Source organism: Cryptomeria japonica, chromosome 11, assembly GCF_030272615.1.
Source record: "Cryptomeria japonica chromosome 11, Sugi_1.0, whole genome shotgun sequence".
NCBI lineage: Eukaryota > Viridiplantae > Streptophyta > Pinopsida > Cupressales > Cupressaceae > Cryptomeria > Cryptomeria japonica.
Window position 1 is genome coordinate 129,108,835 of NC_081415.1, and position 13,589 is coordinate 129,122,423.

Consider the following 13,589-nt stretch of genomic DNA (forward strand, 5'->3'; position numbering starts at 1 on the left):
ATCGTTATGAGCCACCTCGTAGTGACGTTTTTCCTTGAGCGCTCAAAGCGGAAAAAACAGTCAAACTTTGATATAGCTTAACTCAGAGATCATGGCACTTATGGATGATCTATTTGAACCTATGGGGTTTTGTTATCATTTCGTATAAAATCCTATCTTGGTTTCGGGCAACTCGATTCCATTTTCTTATGGTGAGATTTTTTCTGTTGCATCAAAAACCATCAAAAGCTGTCAATGAGAGGTGGCAAAATAGTGCATCATTCATTCTGCTTGTCGTGGGAATGAACCGTCAGTGCGAATGCATCCGGATGGCCAGGTTTACACTAGGTGTTCCCTTGTCTCACTCCCCAAGGCGTCCGATCGTTACGAGCCACCTCGTAGCGACATTCTCCCTTGAGCACTCAAAGCAGAAAAAATGATCAAACTTTAACGTAGCCTAACTTAGAGATCATGACACTTATGGACATTCCATTTGAACCTATGGGGTCATGTTATCGCTTCCTACAAAATCCTATCTCGTTTCCAGGATTTTTGTTTTTTTGCTCAGTGGGCCAAAAACTGTCAATTTTGGGTCCAAATGAGCATTTTTGAATTTTTGATGTTGTAAAGCCTTGAAAGGAATTGGAACATGTTTATTTAGTGTTTCTAATGATGTTGAGTCATTGGTTTGAGTGCCAAGTTACAGGGAGTCAAAATGCAACTTTTTGAGCAACAAAAGTTGTCAAAAAGTGCAAAAAAGTGATTTTTGGTGGTTTTGGTTAGTTCCAGCCTGTACCTATCCATACAAAGGCTTCAATAATTTGGCACATGTATAAAAACCATGTTCCCATCATTTTACGTGTGGTTCATGCTGGAAAAGTAAAAGAAATACTTGTTTTACTCTTGTTTTTTGTGAGTTTTAACTAGTTTCCTGCACTTTTGAGAGTACAGTCCGTACCATGGCTTCATGAGTCCATACTACTCCTATTTTTAATTGATGTGATCTCCTTTGATGTTTGAATAGTGATCTAGAACAAGTTTTGTTTGAAGTACTCTTAAGAGAGGCATTGTTTTGTGGTTCCAATGGAAGATCATTCATGGTCCAACTAGTTTCTTCAAAGTCTATTCATCCATGGCCTTGAGGAAATTTGTTAGATCCTCTGTACATACTATATCATACATCTATTTTCCTTTTCTAGCAATGCACAAGTGTTTGTAAGCCCATGGCAAGTATGTGAAGTGAACAACTTGGCTTGGGTATTCTTAAAGTTGTTTGAATGGTACTTTGTTGTTCATAGCACTGTACTTTGAAATGTTGAAGAAGAATTAAGTTGGAAAGAGTTATCATTGCATTTTACCATCCTTGTCTCTCTCATGACTTGGTTGGATGCAAGAAGCAAAGGTGTAATCAGACTGTAAAAACAGTGTGTCATTGTTTCATTGTTAAAACCTCATTGCCAACCTTCCTAATGGACAGTATGGAATGATGGATTCCTCTTTTATGCATCATGGGAATGTATTTACAAATGTTTTCAATGCTAAGAAGACAAGGTACACAATTTGGTTGTAAAGGACCTAAATAAGGATCCTAGAAAAGTGTATTCTTTGTCACAGTCTTATTTTGTTGTCATGCTTTGTGGCATCCTTTAAGTGTTCAAACCTTCAAGATCTTTGAAGAGGCTATATGCATTGTTTACCTTGCCATTAACACCCTTTTGCAGGCCAAGGACAAAGTGAAGAAGTACATCAAAACAAAGAAAGGAAGTTGTAACAATTTTAATACTGTCAAAGTGAAATGATGGCGAGTGAATGAACAACAGTCATAAAGAAATCCTTTCCTATTTGCTTTGCAGGATGTTCCTGTAAAGTGGAAAATCAATCGAACCCTAGTTGCTCTCCCCTCTTCCAACTCCAAGGAGAGAGAAGGGAGGTTGCTAGGGTTGATGGTTTTCACTTAGGGAGACTTTACATTCAAAAGAGGAGTTGAAACCCACAAGATCCAATCCCACACAATGCAAGATTGGATGCTAAATGCGTTTCAAGGGTTAAGACAACAAGGCTACCCTCTTTTGTAAAGAATGTTGATAAGAGAATTAAGCTAGGAGTGCATGAAAAGTGAGAAAGATTCGCTTATAAACCGATATAGGGATATAGGATGAAGCTGGGGACCTGGAATTAGCAGTAAAATGTTGATACGGCGCTGTCCTACAAATTTGAGCAAAAGTTGACAGGACAATGGCGCCCGGCGTGCACACGGTCCTCCAAAAAATCTGCGAAACGAAGGGGGATCTGTTCGTCTCTGCACAAGGATTTCAGATCTTCAATTTCAGCCGTGTACCTACAACCTACACACAGAAAAGCGAAGACGATTGGGGGGTTAGGGATTAGGGGTTTGCCTTTAGGTCAAACCCCGGTTTTGGAATTAACCAAGAAATGAGAAATGCTGTAAATGTAAATGTCTGTAATGTAAAACAAGTACTAATACCTTGTTGTAAGGATGTTTGTATCCTTATATGCGAAGGTATAGATGTTGTTGTTTGTTGTATTGTTGTATGTTGTAGTATGTGATCTCCTCTTCAATGGTTGAATCCTTGTCTTGAATGCAACACTTAGCCTTGAATGGAGACTTAGAAGGAATGCTTGAATGCTTGAATGCTTGAATGCTTGAGTATCGTTTCCACGCTTTTTCCATCCCTCCAAATGAGAGAGGAAAATGTCGTTTATATACTTGTCAATTAGGGTTGATAGACTGATTTTCTCGACCTTAGGCCGACCAAGAAAGATAATTTCCAATTTGCAAACAAAAAGACCCGAAGTCCCATAGGAGACCGGGCCCAAAATAGGGCCAGGGACCAAGGCGCTAGGCGCCATGGTCCTGGGGGACCAGGGCGCTGGGCGCTCTGGTCCCACCTCCTGGGACAGCAGGGTGCAAAGGAGGTTCAGGCCAGGGTGCTTGAAAAATGCAGTTTTTGGTGTCGTGGACAAGTTTCGAGGTCTCCATTCAGGTTCCGTGTTGCGTCGCCATCGTGAAGACCGAAATGCAGTCGAAATTGCAAGTGTCGCAATTTTAGGACACTACATTTAGCCCCCACTTTAGCGGGAGTATAGGCGTACGCTCATACTTTCGTTAAAGTACAAGGAAACAACATTGAAAGACTTTCACCACGTCAAGGAGGCATGACACACCAAGCCCCCAGTGGACTAAGGATCTTACGACTTCGATTGACAAAGTAAAAGGGAAGATCATGAGGGAAAACCATGACTATCAGTAGTAAGGTTCCCTCACTATGAGTCATGCAAAAGAAATACCAAAAATTTTCAAGGCAAAGCTAAGTTCGCCAAGAAATTTTCAAGTATCTTGAAAGGATAGACAGGGTGTATGCCCCCCTACGTTAAAGCGATCGCACACGCCTCAACGGGGGTGATTGTTTTAACGTAGTGATACACATAAGAAATGTGAAGGGAAAGGAGCACGTTGTAGCGTCCTAAAATTGTGACACTTGCAATTTCGACTGCATTTTGGTCTTCACGATGGCGACGCAACACGCAACCTGAATGGAGACCCCGAAACTTGCTCACGACACCAAAAACTGCATTTTTCAAGCACCCTGGCCTGAACCTCCTTGCACCCTGCTGTCCCGGGAGGTGGGACCAGAGCGCCCAGCGCCCTGGTCCCTCAGGACCAGGGCGCCTAGCGTCCTGGTCCCCAGGACCATGGCGCCCAGTGCCCTGGTCCCTGGGTCCTATTTTGGGCCCGGTCTCCTAAGGAGATTGCGGGTCTTTTTGTTTGCAATTTGGAAATTATATTTCCTGGTCGGCCTAAGGTCGGGAAAATCAGTCTATCAGCCCTAATTGACAAGTATATAAACTACATTTTCCTCTTTCATTTGGGGATAACACATAGAACACATATAACACATACATGACGGAAAAAGCGTGGAAACTATATTCAAGCATTCAAGCATTCAAGCAATTGATCATTTCAAGTCTCCATTCAAGGCTAAGTGTTGCATTCAAGTCAAGGATTCAACCATTGAAGAGGAGATCACATACTACATGCTACAACATACAACATACAACATCTAAACCTTCGTACATAAGGATACAAACATCCTTAGAACAAGGTATTAGTACTTGTTTTACATTACAGTCATTTACATTTACAGCACTTGCTCATTTCTTGGTTAATTCCAAAACTGGGGTTTGACCTAAAGGCAAACCCCTAATCCCTAACCCCCCAATCGTCTTCGCTTTTTTGTGTGTAGGTTGCAGGTACGCGGCTGAAATTGAAGATCTGGAATCCTTGTGCAGAGACGAACAGATCCCACTTCGTTTCGCGGATTTTTCGGAGGACCGTGGCACCGGGCACCATCGTCCCGACAACTTTTGCTCAAATTTGTAGGATAGCGCCGTATCGACATTCTACTACTAATTCCAGGTCCGCAGCTTCATCCTATATCCCTAACTCAGTTTATAAGTGAATCTTTATGACTTTCTATGCATTCCTAGCTTAATTTCCTTAACAACATTCTTTACAAAAGAGGGTAGCCTTTCTTTCCTAACCCTTGAAATTCATTTAGCATCCAATCTTACATTGTGTGGGATTGGATCTTATGAGTTTCAACCCCTCTTTTGAATGTAAAGTCTCTCCCTTAAGTGAAAAAACCATCGAATCCTAGCAAACCTCCCTTCTCTCTCCTCGGAGTTGGAAGAGGGGAGAGCAACTAGGGTTCGATCGCGATTTTTCCGCTTTACATTTTGGTGAACCTGACGTGAACATCCTTTTTGATTTTTCATGCTTAGATCTGAAAAAATTGATTGCATTTCCATGATTGATCTTTTGCAAAATTTTAGAGGTGATTGCATAAAAACCCTAAATTTTCTTTTTGAACATTGAACTTGCGAAATGTTTAATTATTAATGTTTGTTTCAGATCTGCTTTTCTATTACAAATTATCAATTCATATCTGTGCTTTAATTTTGAAAATTAAGTGGTTAAGTGTCAAAACCCTAATTTTTGAAACCCTCTTGATTCAACCTTTGTCCGACAATTTCACTGATCAAAACATCTCCAAATCAGCTGTAACTTTGGATTCCGCAATAAAATCACAATATCTTTCATCCCTGAAAATTTGGAAAAAAGTTGCGAGGACCGTGTGCACTCCGAGCACCATCGTCCCCGACATTTTTTCTGAAATTTCGGGAGCGAGATCTTACTATATTTTCCTGCTAAAATCCAGAATTTTGGCTAATTTTATCAATTATAACACCTTCAAAATTACAGTCAAAGTTGGTCTTGTGATTGCTTGGTTTAAAGCTCCTAATCATTCAAAAATTATCGAAATTGAAATTTTGTGTCAAAATTGTGTTCTTACTGTCCTAAATCTGAAAATTGTATTTGCATTCATTCGAAATTTCAGTGCTTTATTCAAATTCTTGTAATTTGTGACTTTTGAAATTAAGTGCTTAATTACAACAACTTTGATTTCCGCTTTCAAAATTGAATTTTGCATGAAATTGAGTCAATTTTTAAATTTCAAAACTTGCATTGCTTTTGACATTCCCTCTAAAAACATAAAATTCAAAATTTCAGTTTCCCTCTCTTTTTCAAAATTCAAATTTTGCATTTTTCGACAATCTTGATAGGGTTCAATTTTGAGATTGCAACTTTAATTTGGCCTATCTACAGATCGTAAAATCCTTCAATTTTTTCAGATTAGCTCTAAAATCATCATACCTTTCATCCCTGCAAATTTCGAAAAAAGTTGCAAGGACCGTGTTGCACTCCGAGCGCCACGGTCCCAAACATTTTTTCTAAAATTTCGGGAGACTGTCGTGATTGTATTTAACAGCTTAAATCTGGAAGATTGGCTGGTTTTACTGAAAATTGCTACCTCTAAAATCAAAATCTTTTCTCTTTCTCTAGTGCATGAGTTTTACAACAACAAGTCCTACTTACACTATTCCCGTTAGACGAAGCCGTAGAATTAAGTCTTTCCGAGGTTTAACTACCGAGGAGATGGAACCTAATTTGAATAGCCTTTTTAACGAGGACATGGGTAATTCCTCTAATCCTCCTAATGATGACGAAGCTCCCCATAAGGTTTATGTAGAACAACTTTCGAAATTGGATAACCAATTTGATGATTTTCACCAATGGATGTCTCATGAGTATCCCGATAGTCAAGCTCTTCCTTTAATTGAGGGTCTAAAATGCATGCTTCAAAGTGATAAGAATTGAATTGATATTTTGCGCGGTATTGCACACATTGTGGATTCGAATGTGATGCCTATGAAGAGTTGTGCTGAAACTTTAGGTTATACACAACCTCCTACACAAGTCAATCATTCTATTCCTTTGACAACTTCTAGCATACCTACCTTTACATCAAACATCATGGCTACTTCTATACAAGACATTCCTCCTATGATTACCAGTCATGGGGGCAATCCCTCTTCTTCAGTTAATCCTCTTCCTTCATTTAACCCGACTTCTTCATACATTCCTTTAATGAGTGTTCCTATTACATCTTCACAAATGAACATGACGCAAGGGGGCAATTCATTTAATCATTCCATTCCTCCTTGTAGGGTTCCTCCTATCCAATCATCCCCTATGGTTGACTATCATAGGGTCCCACCACCTTACTCTTTACCTTCTTTCAATAACATAACACCTCCATCTCAATCTAACACACCTAATATGAACTCTTCGACTGAAGCGACCATTAATAATCTTGCACAAACTGTCTCTTCTTTACAGCAACAAATTGCCTCTATGAATCAATCTAAGTTTAGTGTGCCCACATTTGATGTTGCGAGCCCACTTTCTCTTGACATTGTTCGAGCTATCCCTCCTAAACATGTTGAAATCCCGCATTTGGAGCTTTATAATGGTAAAGGAGATCCTCTAACACATGTTAAGACTTTTCAAACAATATGTACTGATTTTGCTTATGACCAAAGGTTGCTTGCGAAACTGTTTACTAGAACATTAAGAGACAAAGCCCTGCAATGGTATTGCTCGTTGCCTTCTTATTCTATTACTTCTTTCGAACAACTTGCAAATGCTTTCATTCAACAATTTCAAAACAATATAAGTCCTAAAGTTACTTTGATTGATTTAATGCATTGTAAACAAGGTGTTAAAGAAAAAGTGACTGATTTCATTGGTAGATATAAGCATTTGTATGCTCAAATTTCTTTTCCAGTGCCTGATAATGATATTCAAAGAATCTTCATTTCTAATTTGCAAAAAGATATTCGAGACAAACTTTTGCGCTGGGCGCCATCGTCCTGACAACTTTTGCTCAAATTTGCAGGACAGCACCGTATCGACATTCTACTGCTAATTCCAGGTCCGCAGCTTCATCCTATATCTCTAACTCAGTTTATAAGCGAATCTTTATGACTTTCTATGCATTCCTAGCTTAATTTCCTTAACAACATTCTTTACAAAAGAGGGTAGCCTTGCTTTCCTAACCCTTGAAATTTATTTAGCATCCAATCTTACATTGTGTGGGATTGGATCTTATGAGTTTCAACCCCTCTTTTGAATGTAAAGTCTCTCCCTTAAGTGAAAAAACCATCAAATCCTAGCGAACCTCCCTTCTCTCTCCTCGGAGTTGGAAGAGGGGAGAGCAACTAGGGTTCGATCGCGATTTTTCCGCTTTACACACGTTATCACAAAGATTTAGCCCCCAAGTGTGAGATAAACCCAAGGATAATAGACACAAAACACAAAGCACGAGGTGACTTCGCTTTCCTCGGGGTCAGTATGCTGTATGATAAGTCATGTATATATATCAAATGTATGTATGCATAATTGTTCTTCATTCCCCAATCAAGGAAGGTCACCTAGAAGAAGGGAACACATGTGTCTTTTGAGTCAACATGAGAGAGACCAAAAGAGATCTCAATTCTTTGCATCGTCCTCAAGTAGACCACACTAAGGACAACAAATAGAAGAATGAGAATAACATATAGAAGAAGTAACACAAGAGAGGAGGAGAGAATCTACTATGCTAATGTAACTAGTCTAGCATGTCATCTACCCCCCGATCTTGCTGATCAATGTTTCGGGAAGGAAGGGAACACGCTAGAGGAGGAACATCCAACACAGTAGATGGAGCTATCACAAGATCCAAACAAGGGCTACGTTCATGTTCCGAGCCACGTTGTTCTTGTCTAGGAGCTAGGATAAGTGCTTTAGAAAATTCATTAGATAAATGGTTATCAATATCAACAAGTTCATATTCACTATCAGAAGCAAGAGGAGTAACATGTTCATCATGAATAACATTTTCATCTATATCATCATCAAGATTTATAAAAATAGGATCTTTAACCCGTACAGGATCAAGACCATCATGCATCTTATGTTTAGGAGATTTTGGAGAAAATGGAATAATGCTTGTTGAAGGTGTTTTTGGAGATTGTAAAGTTTGAGAAGCAGCTGCTTGAGCCCTAAGACGACGCTTTCATCGGCGTTCACGTGCAGAACGATTTCGTCTAGTCTTAGTAGGAAGTGGAGAAGATTGAGGAGGAGGAATGTTCTCATCCTTATTACTTGGGTGTTTAGGTTGTGGTCTCTTAGGTTGGATAATAGGAGAAGAAGGAGGTCTCTTCTCTCTATAAAAGGAAGGAGGAGGAACTGCTCCATATAAAGGAGGAATTTTTGGTTTAGGAAGAAGACCAAGTCCATCGTGACGGGGAGGTATAGGTCTACTTTTAGAAGGTTTATTAGGCATAGACATAGTCACATCCATAGGGATGGGTTGGGAATATTCTTGAGGAAAGACATTAGTTTTATCTTTCAAAGGAAGAACTTCCTTCTCAAGAATGATTGGAATATCAAGTTTGGGTGTTCTAAGTTCACTTAGAGATAGGATCATATCTGTTTTCCACTTTTGATAAGATTTGAAAAGATGATCACTTCGCGGAGGAAGAGATTGGAATTGTTTAGGCCAAAAGTAGTCAATAGGAATGCTAGAAGTTCTTCTAGCTGGTTTAAAGAGACTATGATTGACAGTAACAACTTCACCATTATGGGGAAATTTCAAACACTTATGAATAGGAGAAGCAATAGCTTTCATGGAAGGTAGCCAAGGATAGCCAAGCTTCACACAAAATTGTTCGGATGAAGGGATAATAGCAAAGTTCACATCAAGGGATTTGTTATGGACCTCAATAGGTAATGTAATAGAACCAATTGCAGGAGAAGAAAATGCATCAAATAATTTCACAATCACATCTATTTTCTCATAGATCACTTGATTCAATTGCAAAGTAAAAAGAAATTCTTCAGTAATAACATTAACCATGCACGAAGGATCAATAAGCACTCCACGGCAAGGTGTATTCTTGACTTTTGCAACTATGTATAAAGGACCATCAGGTGCCCTGATAGTTTCACTAGAATCAAATGTAATGGAAGGTTCTTCTTGCTGCTCTACAAAGTTAATCACATTCAGAGTCATAGACACAAGACCATCAGATGAGAGAGAGGAGTCATTAGCCTCAATTGCATTAGAGGTATGAGAAGGTAGTGGATCAGTAAAAATCTGAAGATTTTGGTTAGGAGGAGCTACAGATGTGTTGCCTTTATCATTCACTCCAGAAACAGAGATAGTATTATTATCAATCAAATCTTGAATCTTACCCTTTAAAGAAAAACATTTTTCAGTATCATGCCCAGGCTGACGATGAAATTGACAAAAAGATTTGTTATCAAAATAAGGTGAAGTAATCTTTGCAGGATCAATTTGCCTTATAGGAGGAAGAGTAAGCACATTTTGTTCCAATAACTTATTCATAATACTATGCAATGATTCATTCAAAGGAGTATACTTTCTTTCTTTCTTGAAAAACTTAGAAATAGGAGGCACACCTGATGCTACAGTCACATTGTTGTTGATGATGTTTTCATTGAATTTGATGGAATCTCTGTTCGGTTTAAACTTCCCAAATGGTTGTTGACTGCTATCACCCTTATCACTCGGAGCCATAGGATGTGATTGTTCCATTTGACTCACAGTCAGTTGATAATTGTGAAGAGTTGCACACAACTGTTGGAAAGAAGTAAACTCAGAAAACAGAAGTTTATCTTGAATGTCTTTTTGTAAATTAGAAATAAAGATTCTTTGAATATCATTGTCAGGCACTGGAAAAGAAATTTGAGCATACAAATGCTTATATCTACCAATGAAATCAGTCACTTTTTCTTTAACACCTTGTTTACAATGCATTAAATCAATCAAAGTAACTTTAGGACTTATATTGTTTTGAAATTGTTGAATGAAAGCATTTGCAAGTTGTTCGAAAGAAGTAATAGAATAAGAAGGCAACGAGAAATACCATTGTAGGGCTTTGTCTCTTAATGTTCTAGTAAACAGTTTTGCAAGCAACCTTTGGTCATAAGCAAAATCAGTACATATTGTTTGAAAAGTCTTAACATGTGTTAGAGGATCACCTTTACCATTATAAAGCTCCAAATGCAGGATTTCAACATGTTTAGGAGGGATAGCTCGAACAATGTCAAGAGAAAGTGGGCTCGCAACATCAAATGTGGGCACACTAAACTTAGATTGATTCATAGAGGCAATTTGTTGCTGTAAAGAAGAGACAGTTTGTGCAAGATTATTAATGGTCGCTTTAGTCGAAGAGTTCATATTAGATGTGTTAGATTGAGATGGAGGTGTTATGTTATTGAAAGAAGGTAAAGAGTAAGGTGGTGGGACACTATGATAGTTAGTCATAGGAGATGATTGGACAGGAGGAACACTACAAGGAGGAATGGAATGGTTAAATGAATTGCCCCCTTGCGTCATGTTCATTTGCGGAGATGTAATAGGAACACTCATTGAAGGAATGAATGAAGAAGTCGGATTAAATGAAGGAAGAGGGTTAACTGAAGAAGAAGGATTGCCCCCATGACTAGTGATCATAGGGGGAATGTCTTGTATAGAAGTAGTCATTATGTTTGATGTAAAGGTAGGTATGCTAGCAATAGAAGTTGTCAAAGGAATAGAATGATTGACTTGAGTGGGAGGTTGTGTATAACCTAAAGTTTCAGTGCAACTCTTTATAGGCATCACATTCGAATCCACAATGTGTGCAATACCACGCAAGATATCAATTCCATTCGTATCACTTTGAAGCATATGTTTTAGACCCTCAAATAAAGGAAGAGCTTGACTATCGGGGTATTCTTGAGACATCCATTGTCGAAAATCATCAAATTGATTATCCAATTTCAAAAGTTGTTCTACAGAAACCTCATGGAGAGCTTCTTCATCATTAGGAGGATTAGAGGAATTACCCATGTCCTCGTTAAAAAGGCTATTCAAATTAGGTTCCATCTCCTCGGTAATTAAACCTCGGAAAGACTTAATTCTACGGCTTCGTCTAACGGGAATAGTGTAAGTAGGGCTTATTGTTGTAAAACTCATGCACTAGAGAGGGAGAGAAGATTTTGAATTCAGAGGTAGCAATTTTCAATAAAATCAGCCAATCTCCTAGATTTAAGCTGTTAAATGCAATCACGACAGTCTCCAGAAATTTCAGAAAAAATGTCCGGGACCGTGGCGCTCGGAGTGCACACGGTCCTTGCAACTTTTTTTGAAATTTGTAGGGATGAAAGGTATGATGATTTTAGAGCTAATCTGAAAAAATTGAGTGATTTTACGATCTGTAGATAGGCCAAATTAAAGTTGCAATCTCGAAATTGAATCCTACCAAGATTGTTGAAAAATGCAAAATTTGAATTTTGAAAAAGAGAGGGAAACTGAAATTTTGAATTTTATGATTTTAGAGGGAATACCAAAAGCAATGCAAGTTTTGAAATTTAAAAATTGACTCAATCTCACGCAAAATTCAATTTTGAAAGCAGAAATCAAAGTTGTTGTAATTAAGCACTTAATTTCAAAAGTCACAAATTGCAAGAATTTGAATAAAGCACTGAAATTTTGAATGAATGCAAACACACTTTTTAGATTTAGGACAGTAAGAACATAATTTTGACACAAAATTTCAATTTCAACAATTTTTGAATGATTAGAAGCCCTAAACCAAGCAATCACAGGACCAACTTTGACTGTAATTTTCAAAGTGTTATAATTGATAAAATCAGCCAAAATTCTGGATTTTAGCAGAAAAATACAGTAAGATCTAGCTCCCGAAATTTCGGAAAAAATGTCGGGGATGATGGCGCTCGGAGTGCACACGGTCCTCGCAACTTTTTTCCAAATTTTCAGGGATGAAAGATATTGTGATTTTATTGCGGAATCCAAAGTTACAGCTGATTTGGAGATGTTTTGATCAGTGCAATTGTCGGACAAAGGTTGAATCAAGAGGGTTTCAAAAATTAGGGTTTTGACACTTAACCACTTAATTTTCAAAATTAAAGCAAAAATATGAACTGATAATTTGTAATAGAAGGGCAGATCTGAAACAAGCATTAATAATTAAACATTTCACAAGTTCAATTACTAAAAGAAAGAAAATTTTAGGGTTTTTATGCAATCAACCTCTAAAATTTGCAAAAGATCAAACATGGAAATGTAATCAAGGAATCAAATTTTCAAATCTAACCATGAATAATTAGAAAGGATGTTCACGTCGGGTTCACCAAAATGTAAAGTGGAAAATCGTTCGAACCCGAGTTGCTAGCTCCCCTCTTCCAACTCCAAGGAGAGATAAGGGAGGTTGCTAGGGTTGAAGGTTTTCACTTAGGGAGAATTTACATTCAAAAGAGGGGTTGAAACCCACAAGATCCAATCCCACACAATGCAAGATTGGATGCTAAATGTGTTTCAAGGGTTAAGACAACAAGGCTACCCTCTTTTGTAAAGAATGTTGATAAGAGAATTAAGCTAGGAATGCATGAAAAGTGAGAAAGATTCACTTATAAACTGATATAGGGATATAGGATGAAGCTGCGGACCTGGAATTAGCAGTAAAATGTCGATACGGCACTGTCCTACAAATTTGAGAAAAAGTTGACGGGACGATGGTGCCCGGCGTACACACGGTCCTTCGAAAAATCCGCGAAACGAAGGGGGATCTGTTCGTCTCTGCACAAGGATTTCAGATCTTCAATTTCAACTGCGTACTTGCAACCTACACACAGAAAAGCGAAGACGATTGGGGGGTTAGGGATTAGGGGTTTGCCTTTAGGTCAAACCCCGGTTTTGGAATTAACCAAGAAATGAGAAATGCTGTAAATGTAAATGTCTATAATGTAAAACAAGTACTAATACCTTGTTGTAAGGATGTTTGTATCCTTATGTGCGAAGGTATAGATGTTGTTGTTTGTTGTATTGTTGTATGTTGTAGTATGTGATCTCCTCTTAAATGGTTGAATCCTTATCTTGAATGCAACACTTAGCCTTGAATGGAGACTTAGAAGGAATGCTTGAATGCTTGAATGCTTGAGTATCGTCTCCACGCTTTTTCCATCCCTCCAAATGAGAGAGGAAAATGTCGTTTATATACTTGTCAATTAGGGTTGATAGACTGATTTTCTCGACCTTAGGCCGACCAGGAAAGATAATTTCCAATTTGCAAACAAAAAGACCCGAAGTCCCATAGGAGACTGGGCCCAAAATAGG